This window comes from Pleurodeles waltl, chromosome 9 (assembly GCF_031143425.1).
Source record: "Pleurodeles waltl isolate 20211129_DDA chromosome 9, aPleWal1.hap1.20221129, whole genome shotgun sequence".
Taxonomy (NCBI): domain Eukaryota; kingdom Metazoa; phylum Chordata; class Amphibia; order Caudata; family Salamandridae; genus Pleurodeles; species Pleurodeles waltl.
In genome coordinates, this window is record NC_090448.1 from 830969039 (window position 1) to 830992346 (window position 23308).

Genomic DNA, 23308 nt, shown 5'->3' on the forward strand with positions numbered 1-23308 from the left:
TAAAAATAAAAATAATGATTAAAAAAGTGTATAAGTGTATATATATATATATATATATATATATATCACAACAAAAAATAGAAATAGAGTCGCGCACTCAGGAATTAAGAAAGTCAAGCAAAAGGCTTTTAATCACTACGCTTTTTGGCTGTGAACACAGCCTTGATCACATGAGTTAAACCACCAATTGAACAAAAGTTAATATATAGCATTCAGTTGCATAAAAACAGGACTAAACAGAGGAAACTAAGAAACAGGGCACTTGAATGAATAATCATACTAAAATACCATTCGTAATGGACACAAATAAACTTTTTTTCACAATATATTAAATTCAAATAATATCATCAACCATGAAAATCAGTAAATTACCATATCCAAGAGTATATAAAATTCATTTGATTTAAGATGTTCCATCATACAATGCCCACACATCTAAGGGAGAAACATGTATAAAAATACAAATTGCTCAGTATATACAGCTTTTAAATAAATAAATATACATATATTATCAATATCAAAAAGGCCTATAAATACCAAATACAGTAATTATGATCTCCCAATTCCAAATTTCATTAATTATTTGTATCAAAAGCGTTAATTATTCCTATTCAGCCTCCTCACCGAAAATATATATAGACCTATAACACAACTGCAATATAATCTGATTGTTCAAATGAATCTAAACAAAACAAAGAAAAATGTGCTCAAATAAATATTCTTATCTGCGTATCTATCACCAAAGAAACACCACGTGAAGATCTACTTTGGTGAAAATGAAGCTAAAGTAACTAGGATCCAATTATCAGCCATCCGACCCCCAATTGCCTATAAAGAAAAATAAATAGAATACACTAATTACAATCCATAACATACAATACAATCTAAAACCTCATATACAAAAAAAAGGTATATAACAGACATATTAGCTGCAGATGTAAAATAATAGACATGAAATGCTATAATCTTATAAGTATTAAATAACAACTAGTCATTTAATCCTCATACAGGTGAGTAATCAATTCCTTACCAGAGTTTAATCCTCTAGGCATCTTAGTTTCCAATTCCAAAATATATCTAGATTCCTTCTTACGTAATAGATGTTCCCTATTACTCCCTCTATAATATCCTGGCACATGTTCAATAGCAAAATAAGACAACAATGAACTGTCAGAATTATGTTTTTGTTTGAAATGTCTAGCTACAGGGTAATGTGCGTCCTTAGATGTAATGGCTCGCATGTGTTCCAAGACCCGCTTCTTAAGACTGTGTTTTGTGCTGCCCACATACCACTTATCACATGGACATTCCAATATGTAAATAGAAAAAGGAGTATTGCAGGTCAAGAATTGGGTAATCTGCCACATATGTCCTGGTTTGCATGTGTGATATTCTTTACGCATTATACTCTTGCGACAAGTCTTGCAATGTCCACAGGGAAAGAATCCCTGTAGATTATGTTCCCTAATTTGGGGAATAGTGGTAATATCATTAGATCTTAGAATATCATGAAGACTACTTCCTCTTCCATATGTTATCTTGGGTCTTTTCTGAATTAAAGTACCAATAATATGATCACTTTTCAAAAGGTTCCAATTTTTTGAAACAATATTTTTAATCTCAGGAGTTTCTTCTTTGTAGGTCATAAACAATCTAATGCTATCTGTGTCATCATTCTTATTTTTCGGTGTATTGTCAAATAATGTCTGTATTCTGTTTATTCCCTTCAATTTATCAGTCACCTTTTTAATCACCCAATTAGGATAACCTTGTTGTTTAAACCTCAGAATCCTATCTTTTTGTTCTCTCTCAAAAGCCTCATGTGTACTGCAAATTCTCTCAGCCCTCAACAGTTCCCCATATGGGATACTCCATTTTAGATTATCAGGGTGTCCACTAGAGGCATGAAGAGGACTATTACCATCTGTACTTTGACGAAAAAGTTCTGTGGTAATTTTCTTTTCTTTGATCACCACTACAGTATCCACAAACTCAATAGACGATTTGCTCATATTAGATGTCAGTAAAATATTTAGGTCACTGTTATTTAGTTTTTCAATAAACTTTCTAGCTTCATCTTGTGTTCCTTTCCAAATGATGAACAAATCATTGATATATCGAAGCCACAAAACAGCCTGTTTGATTTCAGGATAACTGGCCTCATCCTTAAAAGATCTTCTCTTCACACCAACCCAAAAAAAGACAGGCAAAACTGGGGGCAAAACAAGTCCCCGTTGCAGTCCCAAGGATCTGTTTGAATAACGTCCCATTGAACAGAAAGATGTTATTAGTAAGGCAAAATGTAATCATGTCAATGATCACAGCAGTATGTGCTAAAAACCTCAATGATCGGGTCTGTTAAAAATGTCAACATGCTTGTATACCCTTATCATGTTCAATGATAGTGAACAGGGAATTCACATCCAGGGTTATCAATATAAAATCATCTTCCCAGCCAATCCCTTCCAATTTACCCAGGAAATCTTTGGTATCTCGAACATAAGAGGGCAAATTAACAACAAACTCCCTTAGAAAAAAAGCAGCATATCTAGAAACGTTTTCCAATGCACTGTCACAGGAGGACACAATCGGTCTCCCCGGAGGGCAATTCCTATCCTTATGAATCTTTGGGAAAATGTATAACACCTGTAGTTTGGGAAAATCCTTCTTCAAAAAGCAATATTCATCCCATATCAGTAAACCCTTATCTTTCTATTCTGTCAAAAGATGCCAGATGTCTGTTATACATTTAACATATGTCACCTTGGTAATAATCATATAAAAGTGGGTATTATTGAGCTGACGCATAACCTCATCAACAAACATCTATCTAGGCATCAATACTATATTACCGCCTTTATCGGTCGGACATATAATAATATCCTTGTCATCAGCCAGAGCTTTAATGGTGGTTCTCTAATCTAACATCAGATTTTGATTGTGTTTTGATTCAAACCATGTTTTGTGTCGATATTGAACAAGATTCTGAACAACCATATCATGAAAGGTGTTAATGTTATCATGGTTCATGTTAGGAAAGAAAGTAGATCTGGGCTTGAAACCAAAAGGTGCAGTAAGATCATACATAATACCTAAGTCATCCAAACTTTGGTATACATCTTTCGTTTCATCCAGCAAAAGCTCATTATTCTCTAACTGATGGAGAGTTATAAGAGAATCAACATCACTGATACATAACACATCTTGACTTACAGAATTACTAGGACATTCAACATTCTTCTCAATCTGATTTAAGTGTTTCTGTTCAAACCATTTCTTCAATTTCAGTTTTCTAACAAATTAAAAAAAAAAAAAATCCGTGTTTCAGCATAACTAAAACGTTCAATGGGCCAGAAAGAGCGACCTAAACATAATGTTTTCTTATCATCCTCAGTCAGTGCATAATTTGATAGATGAACAATCGTTTTATTCACCACATCAGCATCCATCAGGGTTGCACGTTGGAACTTCTTGTAGTTTTTCTCACTTGTCCCATACTTAAGTCCATTCTTGTGGCAATTTCAGAGTCTTTCTTGCCTCTTCTGGCTCCGCTCCTTCTTCCTCTTCGAGCCATTGATCTGCCTCTGTTCATTAATGGCACATCCTTCTGATTTTTGGAAATCTGCCTGCCTTGTCGGAGGCAGGCGATATTCTAAAAAAGTCACTGATTTATTCATCATTTCTAATTTAGATGTTTCATTATCTGTAGAGCTTAAGGTATCCATATCTCTAGCACTCTCAATGTCACTTTCTGAGACAGAAGGCTGCCTATCTACCACAGATTGAATATTAGCGGGTTTATATAGATGATCAAATTTTCTACTGAATGTCAAAATTCGGCCACTTTCATAATCTCCTATATCTCTATGTAGCTTTTGTTGTTTCTTAACCTTAATATCATCTTCATATTTCCTCAATCTAGTATTCATTGTCTCCATAAATTTAGCGATAATATCCTTCTCAGATCGTATTTCAAGATCATCCTTCATTTTCTTAATATCCACCAATAAAATCTCTCTGTCTGGCCATGCATATTTTACTAGAATTTCCAACATATGTCTTGAACTCACAGCAGAATTTTCTGCCCATTCCTTTAACATCTCAGGATTAGGTGACTCATATGTAGGTGTAATAAAAATTCTTAAACCTCTCGGTATCATTTCTTGATCAATATAATTTTGGAAAGATGTTGCTTCCCACCATTTCGATATTTCCAGCTTGCATGACTTTTCTAATTTATGTAATATCGTATTTAAGTCGTTACTGCATTCTTGTTCTCTCCCACAGAATAACCTTTTAATTGAAGTCTTGGAAAATAGTGCCTGAGCAGCCAATTGTCTTTCCTTCTCAATATCAACATTCATTGTGTCAAAATAAAATAAAATATATATACAAAAAATAACGCAGAAAAAAGAAAAAAACTATAAAAATATTAATGCACATTCTCAACTCTGTATATACAAAACATTTCAAAATTCCCGCGCAGTGATTACAAGCTTTTTGCTTCACTTCCTCAATTCCTGAATGCGGTCTCTATTTCTATTTTTGTTGTGATTTATGAGTTCACCGGTCTACTCTTGCTGGTTTTTTCGCACCACACCTCGTAGGCTGTTCGAGCCCAGAATGAGCATTGTTGATTTCACCTCCAAAATAACCCTGCCTAAGCTCTTCCCTCCTCTTCCACATCTAGCTCACCCAAACCTCAGTTTGCTACCATGATATCCCAAACAACCCTACTAAATTCTCCCCCATTTATCTCACCTTTGGCTCATCCAAAACCCCTCCTGCTACTATGATCTCCCTAACCCTTTACACAAACCCTTCCCTCCTCCATCTCTCGTTTACTCATCCCAAGCTTCATTCTATTACTATAAACTCCCAATTAACACTTCTGGATTCTTCACTCCTCTATCCCTCCATTACTTTAGTCAAATCAATTCAAGTCAATTCAAGCTTTATTTTGGCACATGTACCATAAAAGCAACAGATGCAAAAATAAGACCAAGTTCACAAGAACTTATATAAAAATAATAATCACAGTAAAAATGGTGGGATCTTCCAACTAAAAAGTATTTCACGTTATCACCATCCGAAGTGTATCAAGAATAAGTATGGCTTGTTCACTTATAATTTTAAGAGTCTATACTAGGTGATTGACCAAAATTGGATTCTCAAACAAATAACACAAAATAAGACTTGAGCAAATACATCTAAAAGTTCTCAAAACATATGAGTCTCCTCCCAATGTTAAAAGGTTTAATATAATAAAAACATGTATTTAAAATCTAAAAATAAAAATAGTAGGCAATCAAAAACACATTCACTACCCTTTAGTACATTTAATGTCAATTTATTAAACCTGCTCTCTGCCCCCAAACAGCTGCTAGATTACTCTAGTCAATCCAACTAACAAACTCACCTATCCTCTGCTCAAATTAACTCATAATAATACTAAAACTGTACTCATATTTCCCTGTACTAATTCACCACTAGTTCCTCTTGGGTTCCGGAGTAGCGTGCTACTCACTGAAAAGCGCTTTGATGCATCATCAGGGGTAGTAAGCACTATATATATATATACTATTACTATACAATACAATACAATACACTACTTCTCACACCTAGGCCAATTGGAATCAAATTGTCTCTGATCCTCATTGGCACTTTTTCCCTACTTTCTTTGACCGGCATTTATAAATGTTCAATTCTCCATAATTGGTATATTTTAAAATTTTACTCTACATCATGTCTTTGCTTGGATGTTCTGCACCTGCACCTGCATGGATGGAGTTTGAGCTGTTCAAGCTGGAGGATTACACTGTGGCCCAGCTCAAAGATTTTTGTAAGGGTTTCGGGCTGCCTGAAAGAAGCAAAAAGAATGAGCTTCAAAAGGAACCGAGAGCCTAATCAGAAGCCCACACTGCAGCAAATGAGACCTCAGAGGAGACTGAGGAAGAGCTGGATGTGGAGGATGATTTGGACCAGGGTCTGAGAGGAGGCCTTGAGCTGCTGTTTCTGAGAGAGCAAGTGACTTACTACCAGGAATAATGGCCCCTTCCAGGGCAGGAAGCAGTGTGTCATCCAAGGGACTATCCCAGGAGGAGCTTGAAAACAGACGGGAAAAGAGAAAAGGCCAGACAGGTAGACTCCAGCAATGATGGTTGCTGCAATGTTTCTGGGCCCTCTGACAGGAGGATCCACATCTACAAGGGTCTGGTGTCTGACTTTTTGGTGGGAGAGGACATTGACAAATAGCTTGAGGCTCATGAGATTGTTCTACAGATGCACGGGGTCCCTGAGGAGGATTGGGGAGCTAGTCTGTGGCTGGCACATTCCTAGTGAGGGGAGGGACACTCTACTGGCCCTAGATGGGAGAGGCCAGATGTGTTATCTGCTCATGAAGGAGACCCTAATCAGGGAATTTGGTCTGACCCCAAAGAAGTACAGACAGAAATTCATGGACAGCCGGAAGGGTTGCCATCAGGCCTGGGTGAATTTTGTGGATTCCTTTTGCAAGGCACTGTATGGTTGGGTGAAATCACTTTGCTGCACTGCCCTGCATTAAAAGAAAAGGCCAGGAATGCATTGTATCCTTGAGATATGGCATATTCATGTCCTCTTCCACTGGTGCACAATTGACTACCTTGCACCAATGCAGGTAACCTTGCACCATGGTGCAAGGGTCTCTGCATTGCAGAAATGATTATTTTTGTGCAGGAAGAGACACCTTAGTGGTGACTTACATGTAGTAAAAGGGGAGTTCTGGGCCTGGCAAGCAAATTTAGATGCCAGGTCCCTGTGGCCGAAAACTGTGCACGCAGACCCTGCGCTAGCAGGCCTGAGACAGGTTTGAAAGGCTTCTTCTGTGGGTTTCGCAAGCAGCGCTGCAGGCCCACTAGTATCATTTAATTCACAGGCCCTCGGTATACCACCATCAATGAGGTATATGCCAAGCATACCAACTTTAGAAGGGAGAGCACCTGCACTTTAGCACTGATCAGCAGTGAAGAAGTGCTCAGAGTCCTAGAGCCAACAGCAAGAGGTCAGAAAAAATAGGCAGAATGAGGCAAAAAGTCTTGGGATGAACAGGCAAAAAGGGCCAGGTCCAACAGCGCCACTTTGTAAATATGGCACGGAGATTTTGGTCATCTACCTAAACATTATCGTCAAAAAGATTATGCTAATGTGTCAGTAGATGGTGCTAGGTGATCTTAAATATGCCCCTTACAAATGTGTCCACTTTTTCCTTTGGGGTGTTTTTTCTTTCATCGTAGATACGTCTTTCATGTAATCCACAATGGATCTCATGGTACTCTCTAACCACAGATACACAATAATCATGTGGTCCTGTTACCAGTCACTATATACATCATGCACATGGCACACATTTAGGGGAATGTCAGCATAGGATCTTGGCATTTCATTCTGTTGAACTTTATTCTAGTGTGCCCTGTAGGCATCAGTCATACCTAAATAGAAAAAGGTCTTCTAGTTTCTCAATCAGAAAAATGGTGCTCTCCCACCACAGCGTAACCGCTTAATTGCGGTGGGCAGACCATTCATGTCCAGTGCATCTATTCAGTGCAACGGATGTGAACAATTCATCTGCTGCATAGCGAGGGAAATGCTTTTGTTTGCAGGCATTGGATTTCCTTTTCAAACAAAAAAAGTCTGAATGTAAGAACAGATCTTCCCTAGTGTCCCAAATTGATTTCTTTGTCATCATGATGATCAACACATCCAAAGAGAGGAAGAGCCAAATCCATGGACCATGCGAAGACCACAATGGCTGCAGCTTGACTTCATATGCTCACAGGTTTCATCTGTTCTTGTCGCAGACAATAGGTCCCCAGTTTTATAAAGATAAGTGTGGATCTGCTCGACTGTAGGAATTTGATGAAAACTCACAGATCCTGAAACTATACCATACAGAAATGTGAGGAAAATGCGTTATCTTTTTTAATGAAAACTCAGATCCTGAAACTTTACCATACAGAAATGTGAGGAAAATGCGTTATCTTAACTAAGTTTAACATTTACAGATCATTCTGGGTAAGACAAAGTAGTGGTATCAAAGAAAGACACAACACCATAGAACCTGCTGGTTGTCTAGTTTTCAGAAATGTCGGGGTTGGTGGCAGAGACTGGGTCAAATACCCTGACTAACCACATCAGCAGAGAGGGCAATTTTAGTGAAATTCCGATGCCTCCACGTTGTATTTGAGAGCTTTTCCTCTCATGGGCAATAGCCCCCTCCAAGCAAGTAGGGTACTAGTTTTATAGGGAGAAGTGTGGGAATTCTGGGCCTGATTTAGATGTTGGCAGTAACCTTCTTACCTCCGCTTTTTTGTCAGATTTCCTGCCCGCTGGTTTGGAGTTCCACTTGCTCTATTTAGATGTTTGCAGGACCATTGACGAAAGACCACCAGAGTCCCACTGACTCCACCTGGCTTGGGATCCCGCATGGACGGAGTAATGGGAAAAAGTGGCTGGCAGCAGAACTGCCACCAAGCAGATTCTGATGTGCCTTCCCACAGGCTGACTGTGGTGGGAATAACTCCAACCAAAGGCTTGTGGGTTGGGGGAGAAAGGGGGTGAAAACACCCCTACTCCCCTATGTTCCTTTACCTTTTCCAAAGGAACACGACTGGAGGACCCCTGCCAATGCTAGTGACACTTGCGCATGAAGGACACCAACCTTGTCATCACCAAACACGAAGTTGACCCGTATATGGGACATGTAAACAAAGGGGTGACACTTTATCATTGAACGTGACGCGACTGCCAACATACATGTAAGTATTTTTTTTTCCCCGTGTTGTTGGAATATGTAGTGACATAGGTTGTCACATACATTGTATGCAACACAGCTATGTCAACACATATATCCAATGGGACACTCACCCTCTGTCGCTAGACCACTGCTGTCACACTGCTGGTATGGTGAGAACATCTAAAGCAGGTCAACGGTACACCGCCAGCCTGACGACGGCAGAGTCCAATTGACCAGCAATGGGACCACCGTGGCTGTTTGTTTCCCAACACCTAACATCTAAAGACTGTGGGCGGGAGACCGTTGACATGACAGTCTTTTTGGGCCTGCTGCAAAAGCGGCTTTGCTGTAATTTTGTCAACATCTAAATGAGGTCCTCTGAGTGGTTAGCATTATCTGGATCTCCACAGATTACATAACTTTTCCTCACAGAAATGTGAGAAAAAATGCTTTATTTTAGCAAAAACTAAGGTTTGCTTTGCACACTGGGTAATATAACACAAGTAACACAATCCTTGACTCCCCTCTTTATTTATTTTTCAGAAATCTGTTTAGGTAGGTTTCCTTGGGTGGAAGCTCTGCCCAGTCCACATTCGGATGCGACCATCATTATATTTCAAGGCAAAAAACATGTTTCCTTTGCATAGCTCAGATGAAGAGAGGGAACAGCAGAACATTTGTTACTATCCACTGAATCAATCTCCTTTTCTACCTTCCAAATGTAATCCAGTGTACAGGAAATAGCAAATTGCCCTCTGAATCACATGATAGCATAAGTAACTCAAAAATTCAGAGTTGTACAGCTATAACTACTAATCCGAAACTCAGTATCCAGTGCACACGTCAAAAATGCATAGGTACTCTTCATACCAATTTTTCACTAATTACATTTTAGCTTAGGAATCTCATTTGTTGGCTCAGTGTATCATGTATTTTTGGCCAACTAACACTCCTGCAACCATAAGGGTTTAACAGACTTAAATGGTATATTACTTTTATAACTTAGACCTAAGGGCAAAAAAATGACAAGTGACAATTTCACCTATTTCTATTATTCCAGTTTATGTTTATTTTTTGTTTTTATTTAAAGAAAAAAAATAGCTCCCTTAGGAAAACCATGAATGGTCTGCACAAATTACCTCATGCTGAAATCAAAATGTTCTCTAATTTTCATTAAAATATACTGTTATGGGTTCGGTCAAGGGTTTCACACCTGTTTCTACCACAAATTGAAAATAGGTAGAAACCACATAAAATAGAAAACGTTGACTACTATTCAGAAAAATGCACAATACTATGGCGAATACTGAATAGCACTTTTCCTCATTTTACTAGCCCCTCCCCCCATATTTTGCTATTTTATGGCTATTTTCTCAGTTCCATTCAGAGGTGTCCACTAACCCTGGGTAACTTTAGAATCCACAGAATGGGACATTGGTGAAAATTCGACCTGGATATGTTTTGTGGATAAAACGTTTTGAATGAAGGCTTAAGCATAAACAGCTCCAAGCATCAAAATGTGGCTCAGCAATGAGGGTGTGGGGGGTATGGTGGGGGAGATTGAGGGTTTGAAACATTCTCATCAGCTATGGGATTAAAGTATATATCCCAACACATGGATGATACTCCGATGTTCACTAAAGAGTGTGCTTGGTTCCCCCTCTCCATATCTCGGAGCCAAGTCCTGTATTTTATGGTCGGATGGAAAACTTAGGTCGCAGATCTCACCCAGGATAACCATGTGTGGAGGCCAAAAACACCAGAATACTAGATAACCTACAGATGGGGTGATTGAGAGAAGGGGGGCACGTCTATACTACCATGCAGGGGTCATACCTGTCCCAGCAGCACTTAGTCCAGTTTGATCAGTATAAACAACAACAAACAACTTGCAGATGCAACGTGCAAAAATCTTGCTTCCAGGTTTGTCAATAAAAATAATAGATTCCACAAAAGTACATTTTGAACCAAAGTTTCCTAATTGAATTTTGAGTTTCAAATTCACTACTTCCAGCATATGAAGGGTTATTGCTGTATCATGTACGAATGTAGGGGCATATTTAAGAAAAGTGGGGCTGCACACAGTGCATTGCATTTTTCTTGTGCCTCTTAGTGCCCCCTAACGCCACCATGTGTACACCATTTTTAAAATACAGCACACAATGGCCGTAGTTAGGGGACTAGCGCAGACATTTTTATGCTAGTCCGGTGCTTTACAGGATTAGCGTAAAAATTCTGACACTAAACCTGGAGAGCACCCAGAGGCCCATTGTAAGTACTGGAAGCCTCCTTTTAATGCCTGCTCTGAGCAGGCGTTAAAAGTGCCAAAACAAATTGGCGCAAGGAAATGTCTTAGATTTCCTTGTGCCTCATTTTTGACCCCCTTAACAGGGGAATGCCCCCTTTCCATACACTATGCCTGGAACAGGCATAAGGTAGTGCAAAGGGTTACAAAGTGGCGCAATGCATACATTGCGCCACTTTGTAAATATGGTACACTGTTTTTGGCCTTCTAATGCCACATTAACGTACAAAAAATTACACTAATGTAGTGTTGGAATGCCGCCATGGGCTCTAAAATTAGCACCAAATTGTCTCTTCCTGTGATTTGCCACTAACATTAACCATAAAAGCAAATTCAAATGCTTGCCAAGCACATCACTTATTATATTTAGGTCTCGAGTTATCATCCAAGATGGCCAACACATCTTTCAAGGATAGTTAAATGAGTACTGTTTAATTGGGTAATGGTGATCCCTGATATTCACAGCACTCATAAATGAGAGCAAAGGAATGGCAGAAGTGAGTATGTCGTATTACCTGCTAATACGTTCTTATGTTGCTCTTTGCTTCACTTCATTTTCTGTGATATTTCGGGGCATAGTTATGAGCCCCTAGCACCACTGAAGTGTCACTTTACGTGACGCTCCAGTGGTGCTAATCTCTGGTTCATATTCACAAGGAGGTGTAACGCCACTTTTTATGGTGTTACACCTCCTTGTAAATATGGGCCCCTCCGACGCAGTTATCTGCCACATCAACACCTATTGCATTTTGATACTGCTATAGATTTACAAGATTTCATAAACCTGAGGCAGGCAAGGCACATAAGTACCCCTATTCCATTATAGAGGACAATACTCTGTGCCCCAAAACAGACTCCAAATCCCCCAATTCAGCAATTCAGTAGTGCCAAACAAAAGTGGAGGGAGAGGCCCAAGTAGCCGCCCTACAAATCTCCACCGCAGAAGCACCCTGCAACTCAGCCACAGTAGCAGCCATTCCCCGAGTGGAACGACCCTGAATCCCAGGAGGAGGCACCACCTCTTTTAAATCGTAGGCCAACAGCACCATAGATGGGATCCAGTGGCTCAAGGAAGCAGTAGATGGCTTCTCCTCTTTCGGAGCAGGACCAAAATTAACAAACAAAGAATCCCCTCTTCGAAATGTAGCAACCACCTTTAAGTAACACAACAAGGTCTGCCGCACATCAAAAGCATGCAAACTGACCTCCTCCTCCAAGGAAGGGTCAGAACAAAAGGTAGGGAGGGTCACTTCATGTCGGTAATGAAAAGCCAAATTCACCTTTTGCACAAAAGAGGGAACCGGAACCAGAACAACCCGATCTGGAAACATTTTGCAAGAAGGAAAAGAACAGGATAACACACCCAACTCCCCCAAATGCCTGGCCGAAGTAATAGCCACCAAAAAACAGGTCTTCAAAGTCAAATGCTTCAAATCAATGTCCCACTGGGGCTCGAAAGGGGGATCTATCAAGACATCCAACACCAACTGGAGATTCCAGCCAGAAAAAGAACGAACAGGCCACGGAAACAAGTTCACCAGGCCCTGTAAAATTTGGCCATCAAACAACCATCATCCTCCAAATTCCGCCAAGGACCCCTGAAGGCTCGGATTGCCACCCACTGCACATGCAAAGTAGCCACAGACAACCCCATACATGCCCCATCCTTCAAAAACTGCATGATTACAAACAGAGAGGCCACCGTAGGGTCAATCTCTTGCCGCAAACACCAAGAGGAAAAAACCTTCCACTGACGACCATAGGAATGCAACGTGGACTTACGCCTAGCAGCCTGCAAGGTCACAGCTAAAGGACCAGGAACCCCCATCCCCATCAATCCCTGCTGTTCAACCTCCAAGCCGTCAAGTGCAGCCTCTGCAAGGATCCCCGTGAGAGGCAAGGAACGACCAGAGGAGAGGGATAGAGAGAAAGAACCCACTCGGTCACGGAGACCAACCGCTGAAGCAGAGGAAACCAATTCGCACAAGGCCAATGGGGAGCGATCAAAATTACCCGAGCCCCCATCTTCCGGATCCTGACAAGAAAAAAAAATAAAAAATTTGCACTTGTATAGCGCACTACTCACCCGTTAGGGTCTCAAGGCGCTGTACTCATACCGCTATGGAACCCCTCCTGGCTTTTCACTGTGAGGTGCCCACTCCTGGGAACCCCCAGGGTGAAGCCAGGCATCCAAGCACTGTTGGGGCTGTTGTGGAGATTAAGCAAGCTATTGCCCAGAGTTGGACCCATTAATTAGATTAGGCACCGAGGCGAGAATTATCTGGTCCAAGGGAATTGAGCCCAAGACCTGCCGAAGCAGAACTTGAACCCTGGTCTTGAGCCAGATTTCAGCTTCTGGGTCTGCCGCTCTAACCATTGTGCCACACTTCTCAAGTAAAAAATGGGGAAGTGTATAATGAAGACCTTGCAGCCACCGATAAGTCAGACCGTCCAACGCCCACGCCTGAGGACACTGAAACTGGGAGCAGAATCTCCCTACCTCCGCATTCCTTGGGGAGGCAAACAAGTCTACAACCGACGGACCTCACCCCCACCCCAGACAATGGAACAGAGACAACCAAAGGGAGAAATCCCTGGAGGAAGGAATGACCCAGCTCAACTGATCCACCTGAACATTGTCCGACACCGGAATGTGCTACCCGAAGAGATAGAACGGAATGCTGAGCCCATATAAGAATGTCACAAGCAACCAGATTCAGAGAGCAGGGCCTGATCCCCCCCCTGTCTGTTGATGTAAGACTTGGCAACCAAGTTGTCTGTCTGGACCAGCACCGTTGCCCCCACAAGATCACTTGAAAATGCACCAGAGCCAGCCGAACAGCTGTCAACTCCCTCCAATTTGATGACCTCTCTGACTCTCGGAGAGACCAAAAACCCTGAACCTGCTCCGACCACAGCCATGCCACCACCCTGAGAGGCTGGCATCAGTCGTCACCCCCACCGGTACCGGAGGAGACAAAAGTACCCCTATCCAGACATGAGCTGGCACCAGCCACCAACCCAACTCCCTGCGAATGGAATAAGAAACAGGAATGCGTGCCAGAAGATTGCAAGGATCCAGATACCAATTGGAGAGCAACCAGTTTACCAGACAAAGGAGATGAAATCTGGCCAAGCAACCAGGAAGATCACTGAAGCCAAGTGACCCTGGAGACGCAACCACTGAAGAGCTACCTGAGCCGACACAGCGTTCACTTGTTCCTGAAGGCCCAGCAACCTTCTCTCAGATACAGTCACCAACCCCAGCAGAGTTAGAAACCAAGCCCCGAAAAACACCAAGTCCTGGGAAGGTACCAAATCTGATTTCCCCCAATTTATCAAGAAACCGTGACCCTGGAGAACCTGTACGACACGTGCCACATGAATCCTCATGAGATCGGCATTGGGAGCTTGTACCAAAAGATCGTCCAGGTAAGGATGCATAAACACCCCTTCTGCATGCAGAAGAGCCATTAGAGGAGCAAGTACTTTTTTGAAAACCCTGGGAGAGGACTTCAGGCCAAAGGGAAGAATACAGAACTGGAAATGGTCTGGACCGATTGCAAAACGCAGAATCCTCCAGAGGATTCCGCGACAGGCACATGAAGGTAAGCATCCTGAAGAACCAGAGATCCCAAAAAATCCCCTGGAGCAATCGGGGGAAGAATTGCCTGAATGGTCCACATCTGGAAGTGCACATTCTTGATCCAGGAAATCACCTATTTGAGATTCAAGACAGGACGAAAACCCCCGGTTATTTTCGGAACAAGGAACTGAACAGAATAAGCCCCCTGCCCCTGTTCTCCCACTGGCACTCTGGAAATGGATTCTTTTAACAGCAAATCCCAAACTCCCTCAAACAAGGCCCCCCTTCTGCCTCCTTCCACAGGCAAAGGTGTCGGACGAACCCCAGTATTCGGAGAAACAAGATCAAACTCCATGGAGTATACATTATCCACAATGTTCAGGCCCCAACGATCGGTGACATCCCTTTACCAGGCGGACAGGAAATGCTGCAGTCTTCCTCCAACCAGCCAATCTCCACAACTTTGATTGTCAGGAGCGCTTCTTGGGAGTGCCTTTCGCAGAGTGAAAAGACCTCTTAAGAGAAAATCGTGGCCGAAAACTATGCTTCCTAGAAGAAGAGGACAGAGTAACAAACTTGGGAGAGGACCTAGAATGCGTCTTCCACCCCTTGCCAGAAGCCAAACCCCCCTTATAAGACAAGGCATGCTTCCTGACCTTAAAGACATTAGAAATCATGGCTGGCAACTGATCACCAAACAGATCCTGGCCCTCAAAAGGAAGTCTCAGAAGAGCCACCTTCTCCCCTGGATCCGCCTTCCATTGCCGCAACCATAGAGATCTCCGGGCCCCAATCACGGCCCCAGACACCATAGCCGATGAGAGGATAACATCAGAAGAAATATCCGCTGACAAACGGGCCTGCTGTTCCATAACAGACAGTAATTCAAAACATTCTGATCCCTCCTGCACAGCCACAGCAAGTCCGTCAAAGTCCTGAACCAAGGACAGCACAGAATATGCAGAAAATATACCGGCCGGAAGAGCCGAATTCCCTGCAGAAAAAGCCTGCTTCATACCAGAGTCAACCTTCCGGTCAGTGGCATCAGAAAGAGTAGAGTATTCAGGATTGACAGCAGTTTTACCAATCAAAGTAGCCAGCATGGAATCCAAACTCATAGAGGGAGGTAGAGCATCCTGCCCTTCTAGCAAATACAGCTTCTGGAGAAAACGTGGAACCTGGGCTTAGTCAACCTCCTTCCACTCACGGAAAACCATGTCTTTCACCGGCCCTTGGAAAGGCATAGCAAAACGGGAAGGGTAACATACTGAGGAAACAATGCAGATTGCTCCCCTGCAGGCTGAAAAGAAGGAAATCCCAGATAGTCTTGCACAAAACATTCCACATCTCCTCACAAGACACATATTTGCCCCCAAAAGAGGTAGAAGGAACATCCCCCTCCGAGAAAGAGGAACCAGCAGCCGCCACGGAGGCTTGTGCAGCATAGGGATGACTGGACCGGACAGCACCAGCCTGGAGAGCCCTTGAGACAGCCACCTCAATCATATCTTGCACCTCCTCCCTAGACATAAGAGGAGCAGTTCCGTCAATAGCACCCCTGTCCACACATGCTAACTATAATGGAACAGGAACCCCCCTCCTCAGAGGACAAAGAGGAGGAGAGAACATGTTTCTGCTTAACACCCTTCTGCCCCGACATCATGGAACAAAAGAAATGCCCAAATCCACCACCAAACGCTATAAAAAAGGGAGTAAAACACCACCCCCTCACACCAATTAACTTGCATCAGAAGGAGGCCCCCAATCAGGAAAAACCCCAAACGATACAAAAAAACGCAGGCCCAAAAGCTCGCCTTCCTGCATAGAGGGTGAAAATTATGCAGCTAGGAGCCCATCCTGCTCCTCGAGACAGCGACCTGGAAGCACAGCCCCAACCGTAACAGAGCTGACCAACCACGTCAGACGACGTGGAAGCAACACCAACAGAGGCAGCCATGCACACCTCACATCGCCGCAGCCCAGCCAGGAAAATGCCTCCAGAAGCCCTGCAAACAGCAGTGGAGAACAATAAAGCCCCCCAGGCCACGCCAAGGAGGAGAGAAAGTTAAGTCTAGGGATAGACAAAAACAGGAGTGGCCTGGGTCAGGGGGTCGTTTTAAAAAGAGAGGGGAGGGGTCTAGGTGAGGCGAGGGGCCTCATTGGTTACTAAGGAAGGCGAGGGAGGAAAGGGAGGTGATGGTTATTTCCGCAATGAGTTAATTATCTGTTTGAGTATGCAATTACAAGCAGGCCTCATTATTATTTTTTTATTTTCCTTTTAGAAGGACCTTTGCTGGCATGTGAAATACCGCTCACATTTGCACACAAATAATAAATGTCAATACCAAAAAAAAAAACAAGCATTTACTAAAACAAAAATATCAAATTAGAAAAGAAGCCTATTATAACTTCAAATAATGGCACAAAAACAGCAATATGGCTTAATATGTAAAACAAACCACTTTGGATGAATGATAATAATAATGGGAAAGCTAAGTGAGTAACGGTTCCTGTTGAGGGTGTAGGTACCCTGGTCTGCACCAGAGGATGCAGTGGAAATGCTTTATGGTTTGAGTACCTAAATCTGTCCTAAAGTCTATTATTTCTTGTTTATGCGCATTGTTCTCTTAAAGAAACTGATGAGTAAACAGGGGCAGAGCTCTCCTGAAAGAGCATACACAGCCATGGTTTCAATGTTTCGATTCTGCTCAATGTAATGTTGCTTTTCTCATAGTACGTGTAGGACTAAAAGTCCCATAATGCAAAGGTAGAATGAGTGGATGAGCTTCCAAGGCCTGGCTGAAGGCAACGTGTGATCTGCAGCAACCTGTTGGGGAGCTGAGTTTTGTAGTTTCCTACAGGTTGTTACACCTTTCTGATTTATGTATCAAAAGGTAAGGACATATGTGAGGCGTCTCTTACAATTACATTTTCAATAACGTTTGCAGCAGATGGACTCTGCTGATGGCTGCCCACCCTGGATGAGGCGCTGAAACACGTTTCGTGTTTTGATTCCTCTAAATCTGTCTAAAGAGTAAAGTTGAATCTTTCCTGTTTTTATGCAGCATTCCCTTAACGAAGTGCTCTGCAAACAGGAGCAGAGCTCTTCCAGGAAATCAAAAGAAAGGGGAGGGCGGAGAGCTAGTGTGTGTCCGAAAAAAGAGAGAGAATGAAAGAAGAGCTGTGAAAAAAGGAATAAGTGGAAAACGGATGAGAGAAGGAAAGGAGACGAGGAAGTGGAAGTGTGAAGGAGAGAGAAGCAGTGTTAATGAGAGTGCCAGAGAAAGGGAGAGAAAGGGAGAAAAGAAAGCAGAGTATAGACTCTGGAGTGAAGGATACTGGCAAGACTAAGGGGGTCATTCTGACCCTGGCGGTAAATACCGCCAGGGCGGAGGTTGGCGGTAGAACCGCCAACAGGCTGGCAGTGCTCCGCCGGGCATTCTGACCGCGGCGGTACAGCCGCGGCCAGAAGCGGAAAGCCGGCGGTGTACCGCTGACTTTCCGCTGTCCATGGGGATTTTGACACCCCATACCGCCATCCTGTTCCTGGCGGTACGCCCGCAAGGAACAGGATAGCGGTATTGGGTGTCGAGGGGCCCCTGGGGGCCCCTGCAGTGCCCATGCCAAGGGCATGGGCACTGCAGGGGCCCCCGTAAGAGGGCCCCACAAAGATTTTCACTGTCTGCTATGCAGACAGTGAAAATCGCGACGGGTGCCACTGCACCCGTCGCACCCCTTCAACTCCGCCGGCTCAATTCTGAGCCGGCTTCCTTGTTGACGGGGCTTTCCTGCTGGGCCGGCCGGCGGTCTTCTGGCGGTCGCCCGCCGGCCCCGCTGGAAAGCCAGAATGACCGCCGCGGTCTTTTGACCGCGGAGCGGTCTTTCGGCGGGAACCGCTTGGCGGGCGGCGACCACCAACCGCCGCGGTCAGAATCACCCCCTAAGGGGGTTATTCCAACTTTGGAGGAAGTGGTAATCCGTCCCAAAAGTGACGGTAAAGTGACGGATATACCACCAGCCGTATTACGAGTCCATTATATCCTATGGAACTCGTAATACGGCTGGTGGTAAATCCGTCACGTTTGGGACGGATTACCACCTCCTCCAAAGTTGGAATAACCCCCTAAGAGTGAGACGGAAAAGGATACTGTGTTAAGAGTGCAGAAAAGATGACGAGTTTGATAAAGGTAGTGAACGGTAATTTTGTCCAAGCTGAATATTCGCTGATTGAAACTCTGAGTATCATTTTTGAAGATAGCGCCTTACAAATAGTGGCTTTTACAGGAACTGTAGGTGTTGTAGGTTGGCTGAAATATTAAATCCTCATTAGTTCTGGCCTAGAAGTAAAGTTAGCCGTATTGCTAATTTCATGTAATGTAAACGTTATTATTAAAATTTTAAAATAATGAACTTGTTTAATAGGCACATATGGTATATTTCTCATGTAATGCGATTGTAATGTATAAGAGACCCTTTGTTGGTGAACGGCAAACAGAGCTGTGTGGGGCAAATGACAAAGGAGGCGAGGCTGCCCAACCACTTCACAGTACAAATGTAGCAGCCAGTGGTAGATTATACAATATGATGTGCTCTGGTGAAAAATCCGCGTAAATGCTTTTGCACCCAGTTTGCGGAATTTGCAGCAGTGCATTTTGGGATTGTCTCCTTAGGACATGGTAGTACTAAAAAGCTGCCTCTTTCAAAGGTACACAGCTTTCTTTTAAGTTTATTTTCTGAAATGTACTGAAATACTTTTCTTTGTTTAATGAAGAAGGCAAACAAAGTCAGGACCAATACAAGAGTAATTAGATCAACATGCAAGGAGGTGAATTGTAGTTTATTTTCTGTCTAAACACGGCCGCTGTGAGCGTGAGTGCGAAGGAGACACACAAAAGGGAAAAAGAAGTTTGCTTGCAGTCAAACGTAGAGGCAAACAAGTAATTAATTATCTATGTAATAGGGTCGATGGCCAAGGCAATAACAAAACTGCCCCAAGGTGGGACAAACGTAAAGCATTTGCCAATGACAACAAAGGATTTTTTTTTTAAAACAAGCCCATGAACGAATGATAGTGATAGGCATGCAGTGGGCATGGTTAAAAGCCCAGACATAAACCAACACATTGGAAAAGCAGCGCTTGCACACTGCTATGCTCAACCTAAAAATTTGGTTATTAAGTTAGGTGGAATGTGAGGCCTACACTAGTAATAAGTCCAGAATATTTCATTAATGGAAACCAAGAACCGAATCGTAGCACTTAACTGTCTCTGGATAGCAAAGCAGAGCATCTGAAAACTAAACATCTAGGTGAGTCCATCATGGATTCCCCTAGGTGTCTCGTTTTTAAAAATGCGCAGGTTTGGTAGGTTTCCCTAGGTGCCGGCTGAGCTAGAGGCCAAAATTCACAGCTTGGCACTTAGCAAAAAACAGCTCTGTTTTCTTTGGGAAAATGTGATGTGCCCATGTTGTGTTTTAGGGCATTTCCTTTCACAGGAGCTAGGCCTACCCACACAAGTGAGGTACCATTTTTATTAGGAGACTTGGAGGAATGCTGGGTGGAAGGAAATTTGTGTCTCCTCTCAGATTCCAGAATTTTCTGCCAAAAAAATTTGAAGAAAAAGTGTTTTTTTAGCCTCATTTTGAGGTTTACAAAGGATTCTGGGTAACAGAACCTGGTGAGAGCCCCACAAGTCACCCCATCCTGGATTCCCCTAGGTGTCTAGTTTTAAAAAATGCACAGGTTTAGTAGGTTTCCCTAGGTGCCGGCTAAAGTAGAGCCCAAAATTTACAGCTAGGAACTTTGCAAAAAATACGTCAGATTTCAATGTAAAAATGTGATGTGTCCATGTTGCGTTTCCTGTTGCGAGCATTAGGCCTACCCACCAAGTGAGGTACCATTTTTATTGGGAGACTTGGGGAAACACAGAACAGTAAAACAAGTGTTATTGACCCTTGTCTTTCTCTACATGTTTTCCTTCTAAATGTAAGACAGTGTGTAAAAAAGAGGTCTATTTGAGAAATGCCCTGTAATTCACATGCTAGCATGGGCACCCCGGAATTCAGAGATGTGCAAATAACCACTGATTCTCAACACCTAATCTTGTGCCCATTTTGGAACTACAAAGGTTTTCTTGATACCTATTTTTCACTCTTTATACTTCAGCAAATAAATTGCTGTATACCTGGTATAGAGTGAAAACACATTGCAAGGTGCAGCTCATTTATTGGCTCTGGGTGCCTAGGGTTCCTGATGAACCTACAAGCCCTATATATCCCTGCACTCCAGCAGACATAACGGTATATTGCTTTGAAACATCTGACATCGTAGGAAAAAGTTACAGAGTAAAACGTGGAAAAAAATTGCTGTTTTTTTATCTCAATTTAAATATTTTTTTATTTCAGCTGTTATTTTCTGCAGAAAAACCCTGTAGGATCTACACAAATTACCCCTTGCTGACTTCAGAATTTTGTCTACTTTTCAGAAATGTTTAGGTTTCTCGGATCCAGCATTGGTTTCACACCCATATCTGTCACTAACTGGAAGGAGGCTGAAAGCTAAAAAAAATAGTAAAAATGAGGTATGTCCCAGTAAAATGCCAAAAGTGCATTGAAAAATGAGGGGTTCTGATTCAAGTCTGCCTGTCCCTGAAAGCTGGGACGATGGTGATTTTAGCACTGCAAACCCTTTGTTGATGCCATTTTCAGGGAAAAAAACACAAGCCTTCTTCTGCAGCCCTTTTTTCCCATTCTGTGGAAAAAAATGAAATTGTTGCTGTATTTTGGCTAACTTCTTGGTCTCCTTCAAGGGAACCCACAAACTCTGGGTACCTCTAGAATCCCTAGTATGTTGGTAAAAAAGGACGCAAATTTGGTGTGGGTAGCTTATGTGGACAAAACGTTATGAGGGCCTAAGCTCGAACTGCCCCAAATAGCCATAAAAAGGCCTGGCACCTGAGGGGAAAAAGCCTGGCAGCAAAGGGGTTAATGGGCTTCTTATGTGAGTGGCACAATCAGTGCTGCAAGCCCACTAGAACAATTTAATTTACAGCCTCTGGACACAGGTAGTGCACTTTACTAGGGACTTATAAGTAAATCAATTATGTCAGTTGGGTATGAACCAATGTTACCATCTTTTAGGGAGAGTGCATATGCACGTTTTCACTGGTTAGCAATGGTACAGTGTGCAGAGTCCTAAAACCAGCAAAAGCAGTGTCAGAAAAGTGGAGGGAGGCAGGCAAACTGTTGTGCGATGACCACCCTAAGGCTGTCAGGTCTAACAGTTATGACAAAAAGAACTAGTGTGATTTATCGTTTGGGTGGGAATCCAAGATACCTCTAAACAGTCATTAAGGAACAACGTATATCCAGTGACAAGCGCTCCCATGAGAATTAGGAGACTGGACATAGAGTAAGTTCATCAGAACTGTCATTGGTAAGAGATTACACCAGAACACCAAAAAGCCCTTCAGTTAATTTGGGCAGATTTTCCGAGACTCTGAAAGTATTGTAAAAAGAGGAAGATACTTGTTCAGCCTTCTAGAAACATATGCCTGTGTCAACAGTAACTGACATTATGCAATGTAAAATTGTTTATGCAAGTTCTATGTATTAATGAAGCAATTATTTTGCAGCCCAGAATCCTAAAAAAAAAATAACCCATTACTTTTAGAAATCAGACGTCCTGACGCCCCAAAAAACATGTAGTCCAGGGTCCAGCAGTCGATTCTGCAGTCCACGAAGCAGAAACTGATATTTTCTCTTTTTCTCTTCCCAAAACACCCTTCCCTTTGAGGACTTGTGAGAGGGCAATATACTCTTTATCGCAGCCACGTTAATCCTCACTCGGTTTGGCGATTTGTCATCGCTCCATTGGAACGCCTTAAATTTAGGTGAGTGGCTCTCACAGAACACTTTAATTGGTGAGCTCGTGGGGTGGCTCGGTGTGTGAAACGACCTGGGGCCTGACCTGCAGGTCACAAGGTGGAATCTTAAGAGGGCTGACTCAGCCCTTCATCTTTCAGAGGTCACCAGCTGAGCGCCATTATGATGGGTAATAGGTAACGCCTGTTATGTACAGCACTTAGGAGTTGCAATCTCTGAGCATATGCACTGTGATAATTCCGCCCCATTATTGTTTTGTTCTTCTATGCCCCCGAAGCAGCAGAAGGAAGGCGAGCATGCATCATACACGATTCTCTTATCTTTGATCCCACCTCTTATCTTTTCGAACAGAAGAAGGAGAGGCAAACAGTTTGTGATGAGAGAAACAACGGCAATGACAGCCAGACAAACACATCCACACAGTGAAAAAGTAAATGCCAGGCACGTACGAACACTATGAAACCCACTGCTGTTACCTAGATTACCTTTCTTTTATTTGTGTAGCTGCTAACAAACAAGGCAAATAAACTACTGCTAATCAATAATCATGCGGCCTGATTTACTTTCTTTAATAAAATGTAGTGAGTGATGATACTCTGTGATGTCCAAAGGAAGCAGGGGCACAGATGGCGGAAGAAGATGGAGCTTACTCCGTGAATCTCTTTTACCTTGATATTGCTGAATGCAGTCAACAGCTCATAGGAAGCGTTGACCTTTATACTGGCAGAGTTTAATGAGCTCAAGAGTATCACAAGGGAACTGA